Source organism: Lissotriton helveticus, chromosome 6 (genome assembly GCF_964261635.1).
Source record: "Lissotriton helveticus chromosome 6, aLisHel1.1, whole genome shotgun sequence".
In the NCBI taxonomy this organism is placed as follows: domain Eukaryota; kingdom Metazoa; phylum Chordata; class Amphibia; order Caudata; family Salamandridae; genus Lissotriton; species Lissotriton helveticus.
The window spans coordinates 1,997,011,087-1,997,035,897 of NC_136067.1; the positions used below are offsets into that span (position 1 = coordinate 1,997,011,087).

General features: G+C 38.7%; 1 protein-coding gene across 1 annotated transcript in view; it reads right to left on the minus strand.

The window, feature by feature from the left end:
• Positions 1–24,811, minus strand: part of LOC144761997 (fucolectin-like) — a 1,241,072-nt gene that overhangs the window by 549,527 nt on the left and 666,734 nt on the right. The window lies entirely within an intron of this gene.

Here is a 24,811-nt window from a genome sequence, read left to right on the forward strand (position 1 = left end):
TGCAAGCAGACACAGACATGGTACACACAGAGGATAGATGGTGTAGGGCTGCAGGCAGAGAGACAGATAGTGCAAGCAGATACAGATATGGTACAATCAGAGGATAGATGGTGCAGGACTGCAGGCAGAGGACAGATGGTGCAGTCATAGAAAAGATGTTTCAGAGAGAGGGTGAGATGGTTCAAGCAGAGACACAGATAGTGCAAGCAGACACATACATGGTACACACAGAGGATAGATGGTGCACGGATGGAGGCAGAGACACAGATAGTACAAGCAGACAAAGACATGGTATACACAGAGGATAGATGGTATAGGGCTGCAGGCAGAGGGACAGATAGTGCATGCAGATACAGATATCGTACACACAGAGGATAGATGGTGCAGGGCTGCAGGCAAAGACACATATAATGCAAGCAGACTCAGACATGGTACAATCAGAGGATAGATGATGTAGGGATGCAGGCAGAGGGACAGATGGTGCAGTCATAGAAAAGATGTTTCAGAGAGAGGGTGATATGGTTCAAGCAGAGACACAGATAGTGCAAGCAGACACAGACATGGTACACACAGAGGAGAGATGGTGCAGGGATGCAGGCAGAGGGACAGATAGTGCAAGCAGATACAGATATGGTACAATCAGAGGATAGAAGGTGCAGGGCTGCAGGCAGAGGACAGATGGTGCACGGCTGTAGGCAGAGACACAGATAGTGCAAGCAGACAAAGACATGGTACACACAGAGGATAGATGGTGTAGGGCTGCAGGCAGAGAGACAGATAGTGCAAGCAGATACAGATATGGTAAACACAGAGGATAGATGGTGTAGGGCTGCAGGCAGAGGGACAGATAGTGCAAGCAGACTCAGACATGGTACAATTAGAGGATAGATGGTGCAGGGCCGTAGGCAGAGGGACAGATGGTGCAGTCATAGAAACGATGTTTTAGAGTGAGGGTGAGATGGTTCAAGCAGAGACAGAGATGGTGCAAGCAGATACAGACTTGGTACACACAGTGGATAGACGGTGTAGGGCTGCAGCCAGAGACATAGATAATGCAAGCAGACTCAGACATGGTACAATTAGAGGATAGATGGTGCAGGACTGCAGGCAGAGGGACAGATGGTGCAAGTAGACACAGACATGGTACACACAGAGGATAGATGGTGTATGGCTGCTGGCAGAGGGACAGATAGTGCAAGCAGACACAGACATGGTACACACAGAGGATAGATGATGCAGGGCTGCAGGCAGAGGGACAGATAATGCAAGCAGACTCCGATTTGGTACAATCAGAGGATAGATGGTGCAGGGCTGTAGGCAGAGGGACAGATGGTACAGCCATAGAAAATATGTTGCAGAGAGAGGGTGAGATGGTTCAAGCAGAGACACAGATAATGCAAGCAGATACAGACATGGTACACACAGAGGATAGACGGTGTGCGGTTGTAGGCAGACACACATATAGTGCAAGCAGACACAGACATGGTACATACAGAGGATAGATGGTGTAGGGCTGCAGGCAGAGGGAGAGATGGTGCAAGCAGATACATATATGGTACACACAGAGGATAGATGGTGGAGGGCTGCAGGCAAAGACATAGATAGTGCAAGTAGACACAGGCATGGTAAAATCAGAGGATAGATGGTGCAGGGCTGCAGGCAGAGGTACAGATGGTGCAGTCACAGAAAATATGTTGCAGAGAGAGGGTGAGATGGTTCAAGCAGAGACACAGATAGTGCAAGCAGACACAGACATGGTACACACAGAGGATAAATGGTGCACGGCTGAAGGCAGAGACACAGATAGTGCAAACAGACACAGACATGGTAAACACAGAGGATAGATGGTGTAGGGCTGCAGGCAGAGGGACAGATAGTGCAAGCAGATACAGATATGGTACAATCAGAGGATAGATGGTGGAGGGCTGCAGGCAGACACACAGATGGTGCAAGTAGACACAGACATGGTACAATCAGAGGATAGATGGTGCAGGGCTGCAGGAAGAGGTACAGATGGTGCAGTCACAGAAAGTATGTTGCAGAGAAAGGGTGAGATGGTTCAAGCAGAGACACCGATAGTACAAGCAGACACAGTCATGGTACACACAGAGGATAGAATGGTCCAACAGAGAAGAAATGCTGGAAACAGTTTGAGAAATCTTACATGCAGAGGCTTATTGAGCACACAGGGGGGGAAATAGTGAAGACAGTGATGAAATGGTACATGCAGGGGGTGTGAGACTACAGGCAGAGAAGGAAAGGATTTAACATGGTAGTGCTATGTAATACCTACCAGCAGCCATATCTTAATAGGCATGTGCAGATGCAGATGAGAGGGTGCAGGCAGTGGGAAAGGGTTGGTGCAGACAAAAAATGAGATAATGAGGGCAGAGATTAAACTGGTACAATCAGAGGATAGATGGTGCAGGGCTGCAGGCAGAGAGACAGATGGTGCAGTCACAGAAAAGATGGTTCAGAGAGAGGTTGACATGGTTCAAGCAGAGACACATATAGTGCAAGCAGACACAGACATGGTGTGAGACTACAGGCAGTGAAGGGAAAGATTTAACATGGTAGCGCTGTGTAATACATACCTGCAGGCATATCATAATAGGACTCTGTAGATGCATATGAGAGGGTGCAGGCAGTGGGAGAGGGTTGGTGCAGACAGAAAATGAGATAATGCAGGCAGAGAGTAAACTGTTACAATTAGAGGATAGATGGTGTAGGGCTGCAGGCAGAGGGACAGAGGGTGCAGTAAGAGAAAATATGGTGCAGAGAGAGGGTGAAATAGTTGAAGCAGAGACAAAGAGGTGAATTAGATGTAGAAGGTCCTATGCAGTATGTTTTTCAGGCCTCTTAATTTTCAAATTGTGTTTATGCTGTGCAATTTAGATGCTTGGTGTGCTGTTGAAATGCAAAAGCAACTGTGTCTGTAACATGTAGTATTTATTTCAGTGAATTTCAATTGTACATTCTCAGTCACACCTTGACTTACTACACTGCTTTAAATTCACTTCATTGTCCTAAATCCTGAAACTACATTCCTAGAAAAATATTGTAAACTCTTGCAACACAACTGCAGTGTTGTAAACCCTGAAATAATATTCCCAGCAAGACTCCCTTTAATTGTAGTAATCATTTTACTGAATTGGAAGGGATAGTGTTATGTGCATAAGATCACAGTGTGAGTCTGTTTTCGTTTAAGATGAATGTGGCAGAATAATTTGCGTAGTTAGTGTGTTTAAAAATATGGGAATACATGTACTTATAAAATTGATAAAGGTCGTTTTTTATTATCTATTAGTGAAAATGATATAATTAAGTGTTTATATTTTTTTGCAAGGTGCAACAAAATTATCATATTGGTGCAATGGAACAGCATTAGGAGAACTTTGCTTTACATTTTGACATCTCAACCGAACTAACAGAGGAGTTAAATGGACCTTTGGCATAGGAAATTAATAAAGAAAATACAGATTTCTTTGATGAGACTTTGGATAGTGAATTACTGGAAGTGGTGGAAGATATTGTATTTGAAGATCAAATTGAGGAAAATCAAAATGAAATACCATATGAAGTTATTTGGAGGTCTTATTGGAATACGAAATGTTTCATGAATAAATTTATAATTTATAATGAAAAAAAATTTGAGTGAGTCTTTTTGTACTATTGTAATAATTTGGATCGTTGATGTGTTTAAAAAATATGGGAATGCATGTTCTGATGAATTGTGTTAGGGTTTAGGGTATGTAGTACTAGAAACTGCTATGCAGTATGTCTGTCAGGTCTTTTAATTTGCAAATAGTCTCCATGCTGTGAACTGAAGATCCTGGCTGTGTTGTAGAAATCAAACAAAGTAAAGGAGGCCCCCTTCTGTAACGGGTCTGGGACCAGGGGAAGTATTAAGAAAAGCCGCAAAAAGTCCCTACAAGAGCCCCAGAGGTGGTCTCAAATACACAAAGATGCCCAACAGTGACCTGTTTTTTACAACAATACCAATCTCACAATAATCAAAGACCTCCAAGTTTAAAAAAAACATAAAAATCTAAAAATCTATTATGGATATTTCAACTATTTATTTATGGCTCATAATTGCACATTGACATTATATAGAATGCATCTTATGATGGATAGTAAGCAGAGAGAGATGTTTATTTAAATTTGTACAAATATATATTTATTCAACGGTATTACAGTTTAATCACAATCGCAAAGACTGGAAAAATGCATACATTCATGAAAAATACATGTTATCTAAAAACATAATCATAAAAAACAATATACGGCAATAATTAAAATGTTCGTAGGAACAGGTGTCAATGCGGCGTTTCGGTTGAAATGTAAATTAAAAACCTTCTTCAGGACAGTTTCTGTGAGGAAACACACAATTACAATTTCAAATATATAATACAGTTTTTGTACACATAAACATTCTTGATTGCTATTACAAAATATTTTTATCTCTGCTGGCTACTATTAAGTCTACTACAAGCAAATTTGAGCTCTTGCCATTTATCACTAGACATATTGATTTAAAACTAATTGATTCTTTTTGGTAGGTCACATTATTGGTATTATCTAAAAAGTCGGTGTGGCTCCCTATATGGCAAACAGAAATTATCGCTCTGGCATTGTGTATTAATCTATCTACACACCTGCTCTACACATAAAGTGTGTACACTAATGTCTCATTCCCTGAGGTTTATTATTTCCTCGGAGTTAAATAGAGAAGACAGAAAAACCGTTCCCTCTTCCGGGTGGGACGGAATTCAGACTTTTATAATATGGATGGGTCTGGATGTTCTGATATCTGTACATAAACAATTTCAACATAAACAAAAGGTGCCTTTATTAATAATATTTAACCTTCTCGCTTGATCGTGTTTATATCTATTTAAGAAAAAAAATAAAGTACCTTCAAGTGATTATATTCAAGGTCACGCTATTGTAATAGGAGCCACCGATGTCCAGTTGTGTGTCTACTTGCGTATTTGCTAGAGAACAAACCGAATACATGGAGTTTACCCTGTTGTCTTACAGGATGTTATGTCTCAATAATCTATAACCAACTATTACTTTCACTTACCAAATTTCACTGTATGGCAAATCGCTGTAGTCGTAGCCCTTTTAATTGGCTTTTCTTGTCAATTGTACTAGTCTGGGGGTTGTCCTCCCACTATAAGATAAAAAAACGGTATTGAGGTAATAATATCTCCCATGATATTGTCACATATATGGGCATGTTTTTATTGACAAGACTATTATTGTATATTTTTAATGTTAAGCTCATGAATCCATCCAGTGGATTCAACAGAATATTTATATGCTTTATATATATCGTTTCTTGCTGATAGATATACTCACATATAGTTGTATTATGCCTGTCATGGTCGGGGGTTATATATATAGAGATATCTGGGGTAGCTTGTCTGGATTCATGGTCTATGGGCCAAATGGATGGTTATGTGTATATAGGTTATACACAGACCAAACCGCACTCTATGCTCAGTATTGATGATAGAGACCACACCGCTCATGAATTATTCATCATAGATTGTGTCACCATGGTACTTAAAAAAACTTGTTTTTATTCAATAAAGAGTTATATAGACAGACCAAAGGTACCAGCATGGGGGCCACCTGTGCTCCTAGCCTGGCCTGTCTATATGTATCAAATTTCGAAGAACAAAATATATACAACTCGATATCACCTTTCTATGAGAATATTTCTATGTGGTCCCGTTACGATGTTTTTTTCATATGGACCGGTCCAACAGATACTTTAATGGAGTTCATCGCCTGGCTAAATCTTGGTGACGACAATCTGAAATTCACTTCCCACACAGACAAACAAAGCTGTGAATTCCTCGACTTAATCATTAAACACACTGACGGTTACCTGAGTGTGGAGCTATTTATAAAACCTACCAACAGGAATACTATGCTCCATTACGACAGTAACCATCCCCCCTGCCAGGTTAATAACATTCCCTTTGGCCAGTTTCTGAGATTAAAGAGAAATTGCACAACACTTCATGATTTTGATAAACACGCAATAGCCTTCAAATCTAAATTCATCAAACGCGGTTACCCCAAACGGTTAGTGAGGCATGCTTATAAACGCGCAAAATATTATGATAGAGAAAGCCTACTTAAAACCAAAGAGAAAAAAGACGTCACTCCCCAGTCTATCATTTTTGTGACCAACTTCAATCAAATAAGCAATAAAATAAAAAATATAATAAATAGGAATTGGCATCTGATTAACGACAAATAACAGAAAAGACTACCTAAACCCACGTTCTCCATCAGGAGAAATCGCACGATTCGCAATAGCCTTGTACAGACATATAGGGAGGCGAGAATAAACAACCAGCCCTGTATAGATAATTCCCCATTACCAACTGGAACATTCCCCTGTTCCGGGTGTGGAAAACTGCAAGGATATAATCCGTGGCAATATCATTACCATAAAAGATGTAGTCATGAAACCTAGAAGTTTTATGAACTGCCGAAAAAAGAAATGTAATTTATCTTATTAATTGTCTGTGCAACCTCATTTATATCGGGGAAACCTCGAGAGAGGTCCGCATCCGGATAAAAGAACACACATCGGCCTTACAAACTGACAAAAGAGGCGCGCTCTTGACTGAACATTGGAGGATAGCGAAATATGACATGAAAGATCTGCGATGGTGCTGTTTAGAAATAGTAACCATTAACGCTAGAGGTGGTGATCTTAACCAAAAAAGGAAAAAACGTGAACAGTTCTATATGTCAAGATTTAATAGTGTCCGGACGGGCCTGAATAGTAGAGAAGACTGGGAACGTATAGTTTAGTATTACATATAATCTAGCACTGCGTGAAATCTAGAATATGTAATTTTTTCCTGTCTCCTACTTTATAAACAGTAATCTCTGAATTAAACCAGTAACCCATACCAACATGAAACTAATTGTGCAATACTTTCTTGCTAAATATCCAAGTAAATGGTAGATCCATCTGCCTCTATCTAAGATCAAGAGGCTTTTATAAATAATGTCAACGGATGACATTATTTCCATAGGACTCCTTAGGAAATCTCTGGGCAGCCACAACAGCTGCCTTCACACTCGATAATATTCGTGATAATGTTGAGTTTTATAAGATTCTAAAATACTATTGGCAATTTATTATGATCTTGACTCGCTAACATATGATCAATTATTTCGTAATATCGAGACTCACACTACAGTGTTCATTGCTGACGGAACAACGGCGTAAAATTATTTGTTTTGAAATATCCGATCACGTGACCTGAGGCGGCCCTATCAGAATGGCACTTCTAAACAACCAATGATCATCATTCCTACATATAAGGTACAATTTGGGGCTTTTCACGAACATAGAATATATACAGAACCCCCGAAACGCCGTCTTAATAGGAGCAGGGAGGCCGACTCTATGCGATGAGGTAAGGAGAGCTTTGATAACGGGTCTCGTTTTTCTGCCATGGGCTTGATAAAACTCGAAACGGACGTTGTTTTAATCTCAAGTCAGCGTCAAATTAATAATCAAGTTAGTTTTTGAACATAGCTTCGTACAACCGCTATGTGTTAATAACTAGATGAGCGAAATCACAGGCCAATGGTCGGATGAGTGCGGTTTGGTCTGTGTATAACCTATATACATATAACCATCCGGTTGGCCCATAGACTATAAATCCAGACAATCTACCCCAGATATCTCTACATATATAACCCCCGACCATGACAGGCATAATACAACTATATGTGAGTATATCTATCAGCAAGAAACAATATATATAAAGCATATAAATATTCTGTTGAATCCACTGGATGGATTCATGAGCTTAACATTAAAAATATACAATAATAGTCTTGTCAATAAAAACATGCCCATATATGTGACAATATCATGGGAGATATTATTACCTCAATACCGTTTTTTTTATCTTATAGTGGGAGGACAGCCCCCAGACTAGTACAATTGACAAGAAAAGCCAATTAAAAGGGCTACAACTACAGCGATTTGCCATACAGTGAAATTTGGTAAGTGAAAGTAGTAGTTGGTTATAGATTATTGAGACATAACATCCTCTAAGACAACAGGGTAAACTCCATGTATTCGGTTTGTTCTCTAGCAAATACGCAAGTAGACACACAACCGGACATCGGTGGCTCCTATTACAATAGCGTGACCCTGAATATAACCACTTGAAGGTACTTTATTTTTTTTCTTAAATAGATATAAACATGATCAAGCGAGAAGGTTAAATATTATTAATAAAGGCACCTTTTTGTTTATGTTGAAATTGTTTATGTACAGATATCAGAACATCCAGACCCATCCATATTATAAAAGTCTGAATTCCGTCCCACCCGGAACAGGGAACGGTTTTTCTGTCTTCTCTATTTAACTCCGAGGAAATAATAAACCTCAGGTAATGAGACATTAGTGTACACACTTTATGTGTAGAGCAAGTGTGTAGATAGATTAATACACAATGCCAGAGCGATAATTTCTGTTTGCCATCTAGGGACCCCCACCAACTTTTTAGATAATACCAATAATGTGACCTACCAAAAAGAAACAATTAGTGTTAAATCAATATGTCTAGTGATTAATTGCAAGAGTTCAAATTTGCTTGTAGTAGCCTTAATAGTAGCCAGCAGACATTAAAATATTAGTAATAACAATCAAGAATGTTTATTTGTACAAAAACTGTATTATATATATGAAATAGTAATTGTGTGTTTCCTCACAGAAACTGTCCTGAAGAAGGTTTTTAATTTACATTTCAACCGAAATGCCGCGTCGACACCTGTTCCTACGAACATTTTAATTATCGCCGTATATTGTTTTTTATGATTATGTTTTTAGATCACATGTATTTTTCATGAATGTATGCATTTTTCCAGTCTTTGCGATTGTGATTAAACTGTAATACCGTTGAATAAATATATATTTGTACAAATTTAAATAAACATCTCTCTCTGCTTACTATCCATCATAAGATGCATTCTATATAATGTCAATGTGTAATTATGAGTCATAAAGAAATAGTTGAAATATCCATAATAGATTTTTTGATTTTTATGTTTTTTTGAAACTTGGAGGTCTTTGATTATTGTGAGATTGGTATTGTTGTAAAAAACAGGTTACTGTTGGGCATCTTTGTGTATTTGAGACCACCTCTGTGGCTCTTGTAGGGACTTTTTGCACCTTTTCTGTGTTGTAGACATGCCATAGTACCTCTCTCTGTAGCATGTAGTAATCATTTCACTTCCTCGGTGTATGTGTTTTCAGACATGTGAATAAATGTACTCATAGAGTGAGTTAGACTTTAGGACATGCAGTGCTTTATACTCCTAGCCCTTGCATGATACCATACACTGCCGAAGCACAACTGTATTGCTCTAAAGTCAGAAATTTCAATCCCACCATGACTCTCTACACTGTCTAAACACTACTGCACTGTTCTGAAGCCTGAGACATCATTCTTAGCAAGTTACCCTACAATGTTAAAACACCACTGCACTGCCATAAACTCAAAAACAGCACTCACTGTATGATTTCCTCTGCTCAGACACTGTTGCTGTACCTTCATCTTACTTATGAAGTGAATCAGTGTTAACATCATTTAGTTGTTCTAATTGCTATGTAGTATGTTAGTAGTGGTCTATAACATGTTTTTTTCTTCACAATAGATTGTTATTATCTACAGAAAGAAAAACCAAGATGCCTACCAAGGATGCTAAAAGAAGAAAATATAAACAGGCTTACTTTTCCAAGACAACACAATTGCAAGATGTATCTAAACAACATTGTACAGAAAAAAAGAAGAATGCTCCTGGTGAGAAAACAAAGGATTTTATAAGGAAATTAACTGAAAGGAAAAAAAATGTGGATAATGTGGAAAAGATAAAGAAAACATATTTAAGAACAAAGAAAAGGGACTTAAAAAAGAAAAATGTTGCAAAAGTGTCTGGCGATCAAAATGGCTATAGTAATAGATACAAGAATCAGTTTGTTGAAATTCGTAAGAGAATGTTTTATAACAGAGTAGTATTAAATTTATTGAAAAGTGGAAAGACTTCTAAAAGGAAAACAGCTTTTTATAAGAAAAAAAAGAATAGAAGGTATTGTTGATCAGGCGTTTGAATTAAAAAATAAATTGTTTATTTTAGTAATCAATAGACTTCGTACACTAGACAAGGCAATTAATCTTTTGAAAGCAAAAAGTAAGTGGAAAAAAGTAATTAATATAACTCATTTTTGTAATGTTTTTTCTGGAGAATGGAAGCATAGTTCAAGTTCTGAGCCATTTTTTAATGAAGAGACTTACTTTTACACTAATGATTTGTTGCATGCAGTTGACACCAGTGGTCGAGCATATGAGGTGAAGGATGGTTGTCCGAATGAAAAAGAGAAAATTGTTCCAAGAAATGCAGAAGAGGTGTTAGCTGATGAAGTTTTAGGGAGACGTCCTAAGGCTCCAGTGTAATCTTGGAATTGTAGTAGTATTTGTAGTGTGCGACAGGATTCAATTGATTTTTACCGCAATTTCTTACGTAAGTATACTGAGAAAATTATTAAACAGAAGATTAAGATGTTGCAAGAATTAGACCCCTGCCAAGTAAGAGAAAAAACGGGTTTGCAAGGTCATTCTCTGGCTTGTCTTTCTAAAAAAGTATGCCAGAGTGTTTTTCACCATTTTAGGTTGTTAGCAATGCATCATACTGAAGTGAGGAAATTGCAATCAAAAAGTCCAGCACTTAAACTAAAACTGTGCTTTTTTACATGGATCTGTATTAGATGTAAAGAACATTTGTGAAGAAATTGTGGTTAGTTACTATTGTGAAAAAGAAGACAGTGCAGAAACTGATACAGTGATAGAAGGAAATGTGGACGAAAATGTACAAAATTTTAGTACTGAAAATTTTGACAAAGAAATTACAAGGTTTAAGGTCATTTCAGAAGAAAGGCCCAATTTTTCTTGTATTTGTTGTAGAAGAATTCATTATAAAAATCAGATCAGATTAGTTGATCTATATTTAAAAAGTGAAAAGGAGAATAATAATGAGTGGAAGGAATTTGCAACATATTTGTTGGTGGAGGATTGTTTTGATTTGGGTTCTGATCAACGTATTTCTAAATATTGTTACAATAATTTAAATGAAAACAAAATGCCAGCTCGAGCTGTACATAATAATCTTGAGTTGGTAAATATTCCTTCTAAACAGATGGATTTAAATATTTATAAGTCTATTCTGATTCAATGTGTGCATCCATTTCAGGCTATTGTTCGTATGGAGCCTAAGACAGGGAAATTGCCTCCTTCTGATTTACAGAGAGGATTAAAGGGAAGAGTTGTATATTTGCCTCTAGATTTAAAGAAAAATATTGAAACAATTGGTGTTGAAAATATGGAAGAGGAACCGCTAGCTATTCTAGTTAATGGTGTACCTACGAAGAGAAAGAAAATCTGGCAAGAATTAGTGGATGTTAGGAAAGTCAAAAAGGCAACCTTTTATTCGGTAAAAATCAATCAATACTACAAAAATGTGTATGCAGGAGAAGAGGAAACAACTATAGAAGAAGACAGTGATTTGTCAGCTGGACAAATTGAAAAAGTGGATGTGTCCAGAAGTGAACACATTTATGAACATAATAGTGTTCATCCACTGCATTCAAAAGAAGTAATGGGGAATCCTATTGAGTTATTCTAAATGAAAGAAGCAAAAGGAAGTCCTATTAGTGTAACGGAAGAAAGCTTTGGAAGCTTGTTGTTTTCCTCAGTTATTTCCAACAGGTCAAGGTGAACGATATGATGACCAACCTGTGCAGATACCAGCATCTGAATACCAGACATCAAGATTGTATGCAGAAGATCCAAGATTTCGACAATGTATTCCATATGTGTTTCATCTTCTGTTTGAGAGTGATCTGTCTGGACTTTCTTATGCAGTGAACCACATACTAAAGTGGAGTACATCTGCAGAATGTTTCGGCAAGGGCCTTTATGAATAAAGTCCAAGAGAAAGACACTGATTTGGAATCTCAGCTAATTAACCTCATGGCATGTCAGTGTGGTACTAATGAGTATTGGTACCGTTGTCATAGGGAATTGAAATGTATGCTAAGAAACTTGGGAACTCCTACATGGTTCCTTACTCTAAGATGTGCTGAGAATGCTTGGGATGATTTACTTCAATTTCTTCGAGAGGCAAAAGCAAACTTAGAAAATATAGAATACAAGACACCTGGAGAATTGTGCTCTCTGGATCCAGTTAATGTATGCAGGTATTTCAATCATAGATTTGAAGCTATGATGTATTTTATCACAAACAAAAAAAATCCTCCTCTTGAAGAGGTTCTGATTTCTTTTGGAGAAAGGAGTATCAAGCAAGAAGTGCTCCTCCCATACATATGCTGCTATGGATAAAAGATGTCCCCAAATTTGGAACAGATTCGGATGAGAGAGTGATGAGTTTTATTGAACAGTATTCTCATGTGCTGTTCCTAAAAACACAGAACAAAAGAATTTAAAACATCAAGTCTTGCGGTTTCAAACCCATCGTTGTGGAAAATAGTGTCATCGAAAGTAAAAATCAAAGGACAAGTTCTACACAAAATGTCGTTTTGGATTTCCACGACCAGTAACATCAAAAGGAAGAGTGAACAATTTTATGTCATCTTTGCGACATACTGTGACACGAAAATCACCAAAAAATACCTATAACTTAAGAAGAAATGAAGAGTCAAAGTATATAAATGACTATAACCCAGTCATTTTGTCCATGTGGAATGCAAACATGGATATTCAATATGTTGCAGACAACTCCATTACTGTGGCTCGATATGTAACTTCTTACATTACGAAATCTGAAAAGACAGAACTAAAGGAAATGTGGGAAGTCATTTCTCATGAAAAGAGCCTAAGCAAGAAATTGTACAGCTACAGTTTGAAGATGTTGTCTCATTGAGAAATCAGAGCATATGAATGTTCAGATCGCTTATCATCTGCAAGTCTATATGCCAAATCTAGAACAATTATTTGGGTGAGCCTAGGTCTTGCAAGAACACGAAACCAAGTTTTGAAATCTGTACAAGAAATTGAGTATTTAGCAGAGAGAGAACCAAACAGTACAGATATTTTGAAGACAAATATGTTGGATACATACTATCCAAATAGAAGTGATCATCTTGAGAACGTTTGTCTCTATGAAGTACTGCAAAGCTATACTAAACATTACAGAAGATATCAATAAAGGAGTATATGCTGTGATAGGATCTGAAGGATGTCTGGTGAAACAAAGAAAAGGACATTTGATTAATCATCGAAAACTGAATTGCGAAACTTCTGACAAAAGGGAATTTTACTATTTAGCTCTTTTGCAACTTTTTAAGCCATGGCGTACAGAAGAGGAACTACTTGGAGATTTTCTCAGTTAGGAAGATTCATTCAACGCAATCAAAAATACTATAGAATGTCCTGTTTTTACTAATTATCTCCAAATGTTGAATGAGGAAATAGAGCAAGATGCTAAAATTACAGCAGAGATTGCTAGAGACAGTTCGCAAGACAGTCAAAGTTCTGCTTCGTTGAGTCAGGATCCACTAGGAGGACCAATTATTCAAAATGAAGCCGCCACTGCCATGGATGAGGTAGAAAGAGCAATGATACAGGCTCAGGGGGATGTAATAAACTTAGAATAATTGGAAAAACAACTAAATTGTTGAGCAAAAACAAACATACGATGAAGTGACAGAGCAGATTGAGCATGGTTTATGTCATGAGAAAAAAGAGTGCTCATGTAAGTCATTTAAACCTGTCCGACTGTACGTGAGTGGAGAAGCAGGAACTGGAAAAAGTTTTCTAATTAAAGCAATTACAACTTATCTACAGAAAAGAACTGAATCGTCACTCTCTTGTGTTGTTACCGCTCCAACTTGGTTGGCAGCACATAACATTAAAGGGATTACTTTACATCATTTATTGATGCTGCCACTAGAGCACGAAAATAAATTAGTATACCAACAGCTATCAAGAGAGGCTTGTTGTGAAGTTGCCAGATTCCTGAAAAAAATGAAACTTCTCATTATTGATGAGGTAAGCATGGTATCAAATTTAATGCTTGCCTTTGTGCATTTAAGAATGCAACAAATTCTTAAAACAGAGTATGATGTGTTATTTGGAGGTAAACAAATCATCGGTTTTGGAGATCTACTACAGTTACCTCCTGTGAAAGGACAACCAGTGTTTAAAACTGTTACACATGAAGATACCAGAAAGTGACTGGGAAGCATTGGAAATGTTAATATATGGTTATATTTCAAATATACAGAACTAACTCAAAATATGCGGCAGGCAAAGGATGCTGATTATAAAAGTATCCTTGAAGATATAAGAATTGGAAAAGTGAGTGAACATGGCAAAGAAGCTTTACAGGCACGATTACTTTCAAATTTGTTTCCAAAGGAAAATGTTGGTGCAGAGAATATATATAGAAGAATTGCTGTAAATAAATCAGTGAAATGCTTAATTCCAACTCTACAAGAATTTGCAATCTTCAATGAAAAAATGTTGAAGTTAGAAAATGAAGAAATTATAAAATGGAAGCTATTGATAGAATAGAGCAAGAAGGAGCTACTATTATTTTGTCAGAAAAGTTAAAGTCAAAATTGGATTCTTTAGACAAATCAATATCTAAAACAGCTGGTTTAGAATATAATCTATATGTTTGTTTATATTGTTGGATAATTTTACGACATCATTTACATGTGGAAAGAGGTTTAGTAAAGGGAGCAATGGGACATGTTGTTGGTTTTGTGAATTACCCAAATAGAGATGACATTGAATTTTAGAAAATCAAATTTGATGATTTTGAAGAAGTACCACAATTGAGTCGTTGTTAGACTCGATTTTTGCTAGTAAAAGATTTATATGTCCGCCGAAAACAGTTTCCTGTTTGTTTGGGCATATGCGGTGACTATTCATAAATCGCAAGGTTTGAGTGTAGATAGTACTTTGGTGACTATTGGAAGCACTGTGTTCAAAGAGGGTATGGCATATGTTGCTTTATCTCGAGTCAGAACTTTATCTGGATTATACTTGATTGATTTTGATGAAACAAAGATTAGTGCAGATCAAAATTCTGTGAAAGAGTATAATAGGTGAAGAAGATAATATGCTCCAAATTTACCTCAATATCCTTTATTTCAAAAGCCTGTGGTACGTCGAAAAAGAAGATATGAGAAAATATGTAGTGAGATTGTAGAAAAAAGAAGAAAACTAGATGAACCAGTAATTGTAAGCAAAAATAAAAAAGATACTATTGAAGAGGTTGTTGGATTTCAGTTTGAAAACAGTTCTAGTGTCAACTGCTATGCTAATGTAGTGGTTAATGTTGTTTTTTTTCTTGAAAGTTTACAAGAACAGATTGTTGAAAATCGGGACCACAGATTTTGTTGTTTGTTAAATTCTGTCTTTGAGAAATGTAGCAGCGATAAAAGTAAAATAGAAAGTGTCTCTGATAGTCGAAATGTTTTGGACATATGTTCTGGTGTAAATCAATTTTCACAGAATATTCAGCAAGATTGTCAGGAATTTTTAATGTATATACTTGTTATATTGCAAGATGAAGGTGTAGACATTGAAAGAAAAAGTGACTATCTCGGGTAAATGTTATTATCATATGTTTGTACATAACTTTATTTAGAGAGTATAAATAAGAAGTAATATTGTTGTTGTTGATATTGGGTACTTATGAAAGAAATTGCTGATTGAAAGAAAACATTTAAGATATGTTTTTTTCAAATATTTACATTATTTACTGAAATGTTGTATGGGTTTTTTAAACACAATCTTTTTGATTGTTTTTTTTTTTTTTTGCCCGCTGTCATATGATGAGTAGTATTGAACTCACTGTTTTTAGTGAAATTCAATATATTCTGAGAACAGCAAAATAAAATATATAAAATATTGTAAAATGTTATTGTATTATGAAATATAGATTATAACTCTATTCTTTCTTGTCTTTCACAGATATTATATTTATAAGGTAAGTACGACAAAGAAAAAATACTTTTTCATCACTCTCTTCTCTTTCTCTCTGTCTTTTTTTCACTCTCTGTTTTACTCCTTTACCTTTCCTCAACGTACTCCTCTTCTCTCATTCTCCTTATTTCTCTTTCCTCTGTCTGTCCCTCGCTACTCTTTTCTATCTTCCTCTATCACTACCCTTGTCTTGCTGTATTGCCCTCTTACTCTCTTTCCTTCACATCATCCCTCAGTCACCTTCACTTATTCCACTCCTTTCACTTCCTCACTCCCTTTTGCTAACTAACTCCCTTTCTCCTTGTTTTCCTCCCTCATGTCCCTTTCCTCCATCCGTTTCTCAGTCAATTCCTTTGTCTAAGGCACTATAACTGATTTACTCCTTCACACCAACTCACTCTCCTTTTGTTTGTCTCTTTTACTGTTTTCCTCTCTCTTCACTACTCTTTCTTTTATTTTGTCTCTCTCTTTCTATAAATATGGTTCTTTTTGAATCACTCCCTTTCCCTCAATCTTATATCCCTTCCCTCACTGTCACTGCCCTTCATTTAATCTGAGTCTTTTTTCCCACTTCATGTTCTCCTCACTATGCATCCAACTTTGTCTTTACCTTCTCTGTCCCTCACTTCTCTTTCTATCTTCCTCCATTACTACCTTTGTCTTGCTGTATCACTCAGTCTCGTCTGTCTCTCCTTACTCATTTTTCTTCATATCATCCCTCAGTCTCTTTCACTTACTCCCCTCACTGACTCAGTTCGTCAGTCCCTTTCCCTTACTCCTCTTTCCTCATTCACGTTTGCTTACTCCCATTCGTTTAGTTCCACACTTCCTTTCACTCCTTGGTGTGGAGGAGTGTGGCTCAATGGTTAGAGCGGCAGACTCTGATGCAGAGTTCTGGCCAGGGACCAGGGTTCGATTCCTGCCTCGGCTGGGTCTCGGGCTCAATTTCCTCGGACCTGTTAATTCTCCCCTCGGTGCCTATTCTAATCACGGGCCCCATGCTGCAACTCTGGGCAATAGCTTGCTTAGCCTCCACACCGGCCACAACAGCGCTAAGGATGCCTGGCTTCACCCTGAGGGTGCCCAGGAGTGGACACTTCACAGGGAAAGCCAGGGGGGGTTCCACAGCGGTGTGAGTGTCAGCACCAGGAAGCCGAATATGCGACACTGCAAGGTGACCGTCTGGCGACAGTGCGCTCTATAAGTACCATGACATTTACATTTACATTTACATTTGTCTCTCTCCCTCTATCTCACTCAGTCTAACTGCCTTACTCCCTCTCAGTCACTTGCTCTCCCTCTCTTTCTCTCTTACTCTCTCTCTCTCTCTTTCTCTCCCTTACCCTTCCTGTCTTTCTCTTTCTGTTTCCTTCACTCCTACTTTATCCCTCAGTCTTCTTTCCTCTCTCTTAATCTTGTTCCTTCTCTCTCTTTGTCTTTTGTCACCCTCATACCCCTTTCCTCAGTGTTACGCCTTTCACTCACCCTCAATACTCCTCCCTCAGTCACCTTGCCTCACTCCCCTTTTCTCACTCCCTCACTCCATCTCACTTACTCCCCTTCACTTATTCCTTCCCTCATTTTTTTTCCATCCATTTTTCTCTCCCTGGCGACCGCCAGTAGGTAATTACCTACTGGCGGTCGCCAGTAGGTATATATAGTAAGGATTTTTTCTCTATGGGATTTTTGAAAATTCTATGTCTAATAACTTTGGCGTTTGTGGACGGAATTGGCTGAAATTTTCAGGAAAATGGCACATTTTGTTTCTGAGCAGCCCTTAAAAATTTGGGGGGGGTTTGTCAAGGGGGGGCCGAGAAAAAAGGGGGGTCCCAAAACGTGTTTTTAACATTGAGTTTTCCATAGGACGTTTGGCCTCACTTTTAGCCCGAACGGCTGAATGGATTTGCATGAAACTTGGCGAAATTGTAGGGACTGGTAGCCCGATGTGCCTTTTGTAGGTCTCAATATATGTGCTACAGTGGATTTTGAGAAATTAACGTTTAAAAAAAGATATATATCTGTAACAGCGGACCGGGCAGCGCTCCAGGACGCGTACTTTTCGCGCAACGGAGCTTTGTGAAGCGAAGCTGATTGGTTCTCCGGCGTCTGTCAACATTCCAAACAGTCCGTAGCGGCCGCCATCTTGTCTCTCGGTAGGATCGAGAGACAAGAGGAGGCCAAAGCGAAGGGGCAAATGACCATAAGGGGGAATAGTAGATCCTCGCTGACCCCCTAGGTTTGATGTGGAGGTTTTAAAAGGGCCCCGCGGGGCAAAAAAAAAAAAAAATAATAATAATCGAACGGCTGAATGGATTTGCACGAAACTTGGTAAAATATTAGGGACTGGTAGCCCGATGTGCCTTTGCTAGGTCTCAATATATGTGCTCCAGTGGATTTTGAGAAATTAACGTTCAAAAAAAGATATATATCTGTAACAGCGCTCCGCTTCGCGTAACGGAGGTTTGCGACGCTGATTGGTCATTCTGTCACTGGGCTATAGTTGGGCTACATCTGGCTGATATTTGGGCTACATTTGTTTTTTTTCGTCTCTGGCGGCCATCTTTGGGCTACATTGGGCTTCATTGGGCTTCATTGGGCTTCATTGGGCTCCATTGGGCTACATTTGGGTTCCAACATATATATAGGCCAATGTAGCCCAATATATATTTTTCAAAGTTAATTTTCGTAAAAACCACTGGAGCATATATCTTGAGACATAGCAAAGGCACATCGGGCTACCAGTCCCTACAATTTTGCCAAGTTTCGTGCAAATCCATTCAGCCATTCGAGCTAAAAGTGAGTCCAACCGCCCTATGGAAATGAAGGAAATGAATGGGTAATTTGTAATTAGCAAATAGCTCATCGCAAACTAGGAATGGTAAAGAATCGCTATTTATTCCTTAAAGTTCGCTATTTAGGAAATGCAAAAAACTTTGATGATACATATGGCGGTTCATCTCTAACAAGATAAGAAGCATAGGGATAGATTTATGATGACTGGCGCATCACCAGGGATGTGTTAGTCATTCTGTGCCGCTGTTCCGTCACCTATGGTGTGCTGCATTTACAATGCGGCGCATCATGGGGCAAAAACAGCACAGATGCGTGATGTATCTGTGCCGTAAAGGTGGCGCATTGCTGGAGTTGTATCGCAAGTGTGATGAAGCTCCAGCAAGGGTCGGGGGTGCCCCTGTCGCAGGGTTTCTGTTCTCACACAGAACTGTGGACAGAGGATTGGAACCTCGGCGAATTAGGGTGTCCCAAAACTCACCTTAGTAATCAAAAACCCCTTAGCAAGCTAGGTACAGTGTCACATTGGATATAACAAACTCTCAATGTTTAGACAATCCAGAATATGAACTTATAGTACCTCAGGATACGTGGAACTCATGAACAGTCGGTCGTTATATATTTCTTAGAAACCAGAACATGGAGTTAAGAAGAACACATGTGTATTTGAAATGTTTATTTACTAATGCCGTCTTCTCAGGCGTAGTATCTTAGATAATACAAGTACACATATTATCAGTAGCAAAATTACCAGCATAGTTACTAGTACATAAAAAGCGAATGGTGACAGTATGTTAACATGCTGTAAATGAATAAGAGTTAGCAACACTTATAAGCAGCCGCGGGCCGTGGAGGGAGTTACAGTGGGGCAGGGAGGCGGGGAGGGGGAGGGGCAGGGTGGAGAGGGCTCCACCCTGCTTCTCCCCCTCCCCGCCTCCCTGCCTCACCGTAACTCCCTCCACGGCCCGCGGCTGCTTATATCTCACCCTCCCTAATACACATATTATATTATTTGCTAAGAAGGTCTCTTTGTGTTGGTTTAGGGCGTGCCCATACTTTAGTGTCTTAGATTTGAAGGAATCACATCAGCATACACCAGCTCTCTCTTCATGTGAACCGCATCAAGTGTTGTGTATGTGTGTTCGGCAAAGCAATATAAAACCCGCCTCATGCCCAGAATTGGCAGAAGTTGCACTTATGTTATGAGTATGAAGTCGTGGAGATCAGACCTCATAACAATTCTGTATCGTGTTGTTCTTGAAACTTTAGCACTCGCTGTACAGATATAGTTTAACAAGCAAAGCAGATAGTAGAGCAATAACATATTATTCTCATGTAAACCACGATGAACTACTAGGTTGAAAGCTAAAGCAACAACTAAGTGTCGTGTGCAGAAGTTGCAAAAAAGGAAAAATGGCGTTTAAACCGGTAATGAGCCCATGCTAACTTAACACGGTGTAAAGATATCCAGGACGTAGATGACACCTCCCCATGATCCGGAAACGAACTGAATAAGATAATAGAAGTGCCATCTCATGAGAGCAGATTGCAAGTTTATATGTGGACGGTCCGCAAGGTAAAGCATTAAAAACTAGGAAAATGTAATGCTAAAGAAAAATAAAACAGCCAAGTACTTTATCGAGTCTTAAGCCAATAGGCAAGGTAAATAATAAAAACTTGACAAATAAGTCAATGAATTGTCAATGAAATGCTAGTACTCAGCATATCAAACATGAAAAAGGTCTATGACATAACTGTGTATGCAAAATAAGCTGCAACAGCCTCCAATAGGAAGTCACCGTCTTCATCCGAAAACAGTTCAGCCATCCAATTTAAAAGCGGAAAAGAACATACGTGCTCTCCCAGCACCGGATCCTCTATCACCATCAGAGGACAGCTCGGTGGGTTTTCAAGAAAGCTCTGTTCCAAGAAAGACTGTGTTGCCGCCAGTAAATTCCAGGGACCAATTAGTCCATGCATCAATGCCACAGCCATAATCCTTTCGCCAGGACAAACCAACTCGTGAGTAATGATAGGAGTCATCAGCTGATTAAAGTCGACGTCAGGAGAAACCAGTCCGCAGAGACACAAATCAATGGCCCAATCGAAATCACAGGTCAGGCAGTGAAATACAGGCTGGACACAGGTGAAGTAGGAGAATCGAAAAGATAATCCATATGCCGTGCTTAATATCGCCAACGGCATTGTGCCATAATATTCTAGCATGCGATTGCGGAACAGTGTCAGCAGCTGCAGGGCGGGAGGTTGCATAGGAGGGACATCCATATTTAAAAATGTAAAAAAGCACAAGAGCGTCCGCTGGTAATGCAAGTAAAAATGGCAATCCACGAAGCAGAGTGGAAAAAATCGAATGAAAGAAAGCAGGGATGACTCCAAAGATTTTCTCAAATGAAGTCACGAGACCACTGGTAACAACTTTAAAAAAGTGCGCCAGGGCCTTTGTGGAGGATGCGTTAGAGATAGTCCGAACCATCTTGCTGAAATGGAAAGGCAAATCTGAATTGAAAAGGGTCTGCACCTCTGTACGGGTGTTCGCTATGTGAAGCACGAAAGTTTCACGGGCCGAACTCAAGGCCACCTCTCTCTGAGACAAAAGAGCTCTTATTCTTGCCATGCCGTTGAAATCTGCTCCCAAGGTTGGTATTTGTGGCGAGATTGAAAACTCCCTATGTTCATGTGTGGGAGGAAATAGAACATTTCTGCAGCAAATAACCCGTTCACTTACTGTTACGATAAAAGGAATACTTTTAATTAACCCAGAACAATCTTCATTATTGAGCATCAAATAACTACCATTTTCCAACAACTTGAACGTGGGGATGATAGCAGGAACTGGCGTGCCTTGCAACACGCAAGCCATATTTGGTCGGTGTTTGTTGCATGAACCGTGTAACTGTATGTGCCTACACATTAGTGAATGATCTGGCGTCTCAGTGCATTCCTCTCCATTCAGATAAACTTCTTGATCATCTTTGAAACATCTGTATGTGTATGGAAGCGACCAGACCTCATGAAGAAAAGCACTACCTAAAGGTTCATAACGACCTATTGGTATATATTTCATACAATTTGAAAACTTATATAAAGCAAAAGGCAGCGTTATTAAACCGTGGATAAGGCACGTTGTCAAAAAACCCGCAATCCTCTGCTGATGATGTCACTGAGCATGTCATGAATGATGTAATATGTGACATCATCAGCAGTGGATTACGGGTAATAGTATCTCTAGTTTACTCCCCTATAGCTGTCTTTCTTTTAACATAAGTGTCTGTTTCCTTCCCTTATACTTACTTTTTTTGGTTCGTTTCCGGTTCGCGTACCGGCGAGCGAACTGGGAAGCGAACTAAGAGAAATAGAGGTTGGCACAGTTCCAAATATTGTACCAATTTTTTAATAACGGGGAGGTAGTTCTGAAAAGAACTTTTTTTTTATTGTTTTTGTTGTTTTATATTTTTTTTATTATTTTTCGGAACATTTTTTTACTTTTTTTGAATTTTTCTGAACAGTTTTATATTTTTTTGGGTTTTTCTTGGAGGGGGCAATGGAAACGATTCATTGTAAAGGGCTCAACAGGAGCAACAAAACAAAAAAAGAAGTATTTATTATTTTGGGCGTTTCGTACAAACTTGTATATGATAGTCAATAGCTCTGTTGATCAGAGTGATGCTTCTTTCTCCGTAGGAAATGAATCCATCGCAAAATACGCAGATGTGTTTTACTTCACCAAATTTCATTTGTATATTTGGCACCATCTCCCTGCCCTCTGGTCCCGTTACTTCCGGTACAACAGATCTTCTGGCCATAATAGGGAGATTGTCTAGGTCGTTCCGAAACTGTGCAGCACTGTAGTTGTTAGGATGCCACCTAGTCATATGGCGATGCATTGTGTAGTTTCCGAAACTGTATTTTTTCTCGGTTCCTCTGGACAGTCTATCTTGACATATAAGGCAAGTTACGTATCTTGCATTTACTTTTTTCTGACCTTTGGGAATTTAAAAAAATTGCCAAATGAAGTTTTCTTTCCGGTGAGACGTCCTGGGCTGCTCAGGCAAAAACTGCCTCTCTTCGTGCTCGTCGTCCTGTTCCTCTTCTTCCTCTTCTTGTTGAATTATAACTTGAGCAGGTGGTCCACTCTTCCTTGGATGTGGTGGAGGTGGTGGGGAAGCACCAGCTGAAGCTACTAAAGAAGCCATTGCTCAGTGATCACAAAGGGTCTTTCTCTCACAATGATGAAAGTCAGAGTGAGGAAAGAAGGAGGGATTTTCATCATTTGGGAAAAACAAGAGTTCTCAACCAATGAAAAGTGTTCATTTTAGATTATATGACCTAGTCTTATATCATTAGGAAACCAAAAGTGAAATGAACCAATGAAAAGTGTTATTACCAAGTCACATGACCTGCTGTGTTTACGTTAAGCGCTTTGCAGGGCCTCCCGGTTTGCTTCCAGAAACCTGCGCTTTGCGACTTGCTTCGCGTACCAGTTCGCTAACGTAGCACGTCATATGACGTATCACGCGACAACGCGAAACGTCATGCGGATGGGAGGCGTCACGATGTTGTTTTCTAACGCGGCAGTTGCGGTAAAGAAACGTTTACCGGCTCGCGGTCTATTTCGCGGCATCAAGGTCAGCTAACGGGAAGCTTCCCGATTCGCGAAGCGGGAACGAAGAAAAAAAAATATTTAAAAAAAAAATTATTCATAAACATATAAAATATATTTTTGGATATAAAGAAGAATACATTTTACAGCTACAGATATTAGCTGTTAAAAAACCAATGAAATTCACTGAAAAAACCATAGGTTATAGACCATATATAGTTAGGAATTAGCATTTACAAAACCTTGAAAATTCACTGAAAAAAACATAGGTTATAGACCATATATAGTTAGGAATTAGCATTTACAAAACCTTGAAAATTCACTGAAAAAACCATAGGTTATAGACCATATATAGTTAGGAATTAGCATTTACAAAACCTTATTTTACTCACACAAAACCATTGAAATTCCATATATAGTTAGTTGCACTAACTATATATCGCGCACCCGCAATCCACTGCTGATGATGTCACATATTACATCATTCATGACATGGTCAGTGACATCACTGATGACATCACTGATGACATCTCAAATGACATCACTGATGACATCACTGATGACATCTCATTTGACATCAATGACCACATCACTGATGATATCATTCATGTGACAATACAATGCATCTCCTCACATTTTAATATAACCTGTTTCACCCAGTGTTAAATACAGAGTATAATTTTTGAAACCATTGACACACCAATACTAGTTACTACATACGCACTCACTGATTCCTACGTCTACACACACCTTCACTCATTCACCCATACAATCATTCATACATACAATCACTCATCTTTACAACACTATCATATGCACTCATACACCTATACAGACAGTCACAGTCTGCCACTCATCCATGGAGTTACTCACTCACCTAGTCAGTCATGTAAAGAATCAATGACACTTCCATTTTCTTGTCTATACAGTTAAACATAGAGCACCTTACATTTTCAAACATATACTAACACATACTTACCTTCTTATACAATCATTGATACAAGTACACATTGATCTGCACAGAGTCACACACCTCCCAGCCAGCCACACACACACTCAGTCTCCCATACAAATACTTGGGCAATCAATCAATAACCCATATAGTTACTCATACAGCTACTGATCAACACATGCAGCAGTTTACAGAACAACAGACATAATGATGCACAAATTAAGACAGTTTAGTCACTAACCCATGCACTCAGTGAGACACATTTAATCACTCACTCATACAGTTAGTCATGCACCTACTAAATCCTTCGTCCAGACACTTACACATCCACTCAATCTTCAATATGTAAGACATATTTAAACTTTACAGAAACAAAAAATC